This window comes from Lipotes vexillifer, unplaced genomic scaffold, assembly GCF_000442215.2.
Source record: "Lipotes vexillifer unplaced genomic scaffold, Lipotes_vexillifer_v1.1 C27492470, whole genome shotgun sequence".
Lineage (NCBI taxonomy): Eukaryota > Metazoa > Chordata > Mammalia > Artiodactyla > Lipotidae > Lipotes > Lipotes vexillifer.
Genome location: NW_006775041.1, coordinates 1,260 through 4,927, shown reverse-complemented (window position 1 = coordinate 4,927; position 3,668 = coordinate 1,260). Strand labels below are relative to the sequence as shown.

General features: G+C 39.8%; 1 non-coding gene across 1 annotated transcript; it reads right to left on the bottom strand.

The window, feature by feature from the left end:
* Window positions 1–3,174: 3,174 nt before the first annotated feature.
* On the bottom strand, window positions 3,175–3,247 carry TRNAG-CCC (transfer RNA glycine (anticodon CCC)). The gene has a single exon. It is a non-coding gene; the product is annotated as a tRNA-Gly (tRNA).
* Between the last annotated feature and the right edge of the window lie 421 nt (window positions 3,248–3,668).

The following is a 3,668-nucleotide window of genomic DNA, read 5'->3' as shown; positions in this document are numbered from 1 at the left end:
TCAGTAAGTGAATGGATAAATAAACTGTAGTACATCCAGACAATGGAATATTATTCAGTGCTAAAAAGAAATGAGCTGTCAAGCCATGAAGAGACACAGAGACACCTTAAATTCATATTACTAAGTGAAAGAAGCCAATCTGAAAAAGCTACATACTGTCTGATTCCAACTAGATGACATTCTGGAAAAGGCAAAACTATAGAGATAGTGAAAAGATCAGTGGTTGCTAGGAGTTTGGTGAGGAGAGAAGGAGGGATGAGTAGGATTTTTATGGCAGTGAAACTATCTGTATGATATTGTCATGGTAGTTACATGACATTATGCATTTGTCAAAACCCACAGAACCAACAACACAAAGGGAGAATCTAAAGTAAACTATGGACTTCATATAACAATAATATACTTATATTGGTTCATCAGTTGTAAGAAATGTACCGCCCTGGTACTGGAATTGATATTCTGGGAGGCTGTGCACATGTGGGGGCAGGGGGTGTAGAGGAACCCTCTGTACTTTCTGCTCAATTTTTCTGTGAACCTGAGAGGGCTTTAAAAAATAAAGGTCTATTTAAAAGGGAAAAATGAATGAAATAGAATTCATGTATTGATTTGGATAAATGTCCAAAATGTTTTGCGAGTGCAAAATATATTGCAGAACCCTACATTTAGAGTAAAATTATTATAAAATTTTGAAAATTGAGAACATTATTGCTTTAAAGTATACTCATGAAGTGTAATAATATGAAGTCATGCAAGGGCTAAAGAAATATCAGGTACAAGATGGTGGACTTTTCCAGAAAAATAAGAGGGATATGGAATTAAGGATGGGTACCCAGGAGTCTGCAATTAATATATGTCATATTTTCATTCTTAAAAAAAGAATCAGAAGGCATAGAGTCATAAAACCTTGCTTAAGTGGTTGTAAGTAAGACAATAAAAGTGGAAATCCTGGAATTGCACCCAATACAAAGTGGCCCTTTACTAAATGTTCTTCCTCTGACTTTCCATCCAGTCCTATTTCTTCGAGGTCACGCTCCCTCTCTCTGAGGCCTGTGGTCTGCCTGAAGCAAAGTGAAAAGTTGGTTAAATGGAAGCAGAAGGGGACCAGGAGCAGCCAATCTAGACTCCAGCATCAGGCCTGCCACCAAGTCTCTGTGTGCCCTTGAACAAGCCACTTAACCCCACACACTACTCTGAAATGAGAAGGTTGCGTCAGGTCACGGGTAGCACTTCTTTCATCTTTAATAGTCTATCGCTCTGTTATAAGAATCTCACGGCTGCACTTGGGGGTCCCCCATTTCAATTGGTTAGAGATTCAGAGAATATTTGACAACCTTTCAAAATAGTGTCTGTTAACTCATAGAGCACCTGGTGGCATTCTCTATGATTAAACGACTCTCCTTCAGGTTGGTGCTGTGATCAAGACCAGGCAACTGCTCTGGTCTGAGAACCAATGTTTTTGAGGGGCAGGCTCTGTTCACCTGACACATGAGGACCCACAATGATCTATTCAGTGACGTACCCACATCACCCACCACCAACACCCAATCCTCTTTCCTGGCTTTATCCTTTTTTCTCCTTAGCACTTCACACCACCAATATATTTTAATTTTTTTTTGCCTTGTTTATCGTCTGTTTTTCCCTACTATAATGTAAGCTCCATGGAAATGGGCTTTTTTGCCTATTATAATCTGCCCAGAGATCTAGAATAGCATCTGGCTCAGGTAACAGAAAGCCCTGTCGTAAATAAAAATGTGCGTTATTGATACTGATTGAGCCGAAAAGCTGTCAGAGAGACACCTTGATTATCTCTGAGAGGAAGAATCACTGTGAGACACAAAAAGAATAAATACCAAAAGGAGAGACTCATACAGGTTCCATTTCAATAATGGAACGTTAGATAGATCATTTGGAATGACTTTCCCATTGCAGACAACTTAAGACCTGGACCAAAAACATCAACTTAAAAATACTTTCATATGATAGTGGGGAATTACAGTTTCAGTTGTGGAGTCCTGCCTTTCTTCTGGGGGCATTTGCCAATTTTGAAAGAGGCAATTTAGAGAATAAATTTATGATTATAAAGGGCATTGAGAGGGCTTCTGGGCTACAAATATGCCCCATGTCTTGACCTGAGTCATGATACATGGGTGTTTGAGACATAATAAATCATTAATCTGTTTGTTTACATGTTATGCATTTTTCTCTATATATGCTCTATCTTAAATCTTTTAAAAATATCTTTGGTATTTCATTAGTCCAAAACTCCTTTAAAGCAGCTGAGTTCCATGGGAGAGAGAATGGGGAATAATTTTGCCTTTTATGTTAAGCTGAGAAAATAAGAAGATGCAAAGTGAACTTCCAAACAATCTTCCTCCTCCAGACTTTTTGTGTCATGAATGTTGAGTCCTTTAAAAGGTAATTTTGTTTGCATTTTTCTTTCTTTTCTGAGAAAGAAAATGGTTTTGACCATTACCAGGTCAAAGGACTTAAAAGTAGAGGGGACAGGACCTCAAAGGGGGAACTTGGAAGAAAGGAAGCCAGGCTTGATTTTGCTTCTAGAAAGGAATAATGCTAGAACCCACCACCACCCTGTCTCTAGATTAGATGGAACCAGCCTGGGGGAAAAAAATGTCTGCTGCCAGAATGGGTGCTGAGCTTTATTCCAGCTCCTGGAATAGAAGATGCAGCCAGCATCATCCAGGTGCAGCCTGCCTTGGCCAATCTTTTATCTGTGTCCCACCACCCCTTTGGCTGGTCACCTGGGCCACCCTCTGACAGGGAGCCTCATTCATTCCAAATTTCAGAACGGCCTTTTGCCAGTTCTCTTGGCTGTTCTGGATGGAGACTTGAGCTCTGAACTCTGCAGGTGGACAGTACACATTGATGGACCCCGAGCTTGGGATTGGGAGAAGGGGAACTGAAACAGGACTGGCCTTCTTTAATATGTATAAATTGTGGGGGTAGACCAGATGTTCCCCAGGTTCTCTTCTTTATAACCTTATGACCTTTCACAGTCCTGGCTTCTTCCTACCACCACTTTTCCTTCCCTATTGTCACTTTTCTTCTTCTTTTTTTTTTAAAAAAAATATTTATTTATTTATTTGTTTGTTTGGCTGTGCTGGGTATTCGTTGCAGCATGTAGGATCTTTGTTGCAGCATGCATGTGGGATCTAGCTCCCCAACCAGAGATCGAACCTGGGCCCCCTGCATTGGGAGCGCAGAGTCCTACCCACTGGACCACCAAGGAAGTCCCCCACCTTTCTTTTCCTTCTCAACTTTCTTTACCTCATTTAAGGTTAAAGTTGGAGATCCTCAGTAAGAATTGACAGTGTTGATTCATTAACATAAATTTGGTTTTTCCCCACTTTAGTTTTTGCTACTCTATTTAAGGGACTCCTTCTAAGACATAGTCAGCAGCTGACTTAGTCCCTGAGAAATGTCAAATGATCCATTTCCAAGTGGTAACCTTTCCAAATAATAAAACTTAGTGAACTATAATCATCAGAGGTGGATTATTTGTGGCTGTCTTTATTAATTTAAATTTAACCCTTGAAAAATAGCAATAACTTGGGGGGGATTAGAGAGTACGTCTAATATTTACCACTGAAAGTAATTGTAAAGTTATCTCATTTCCCTGCATTTGTCAGGTTTGTATTCTGAAGATAACT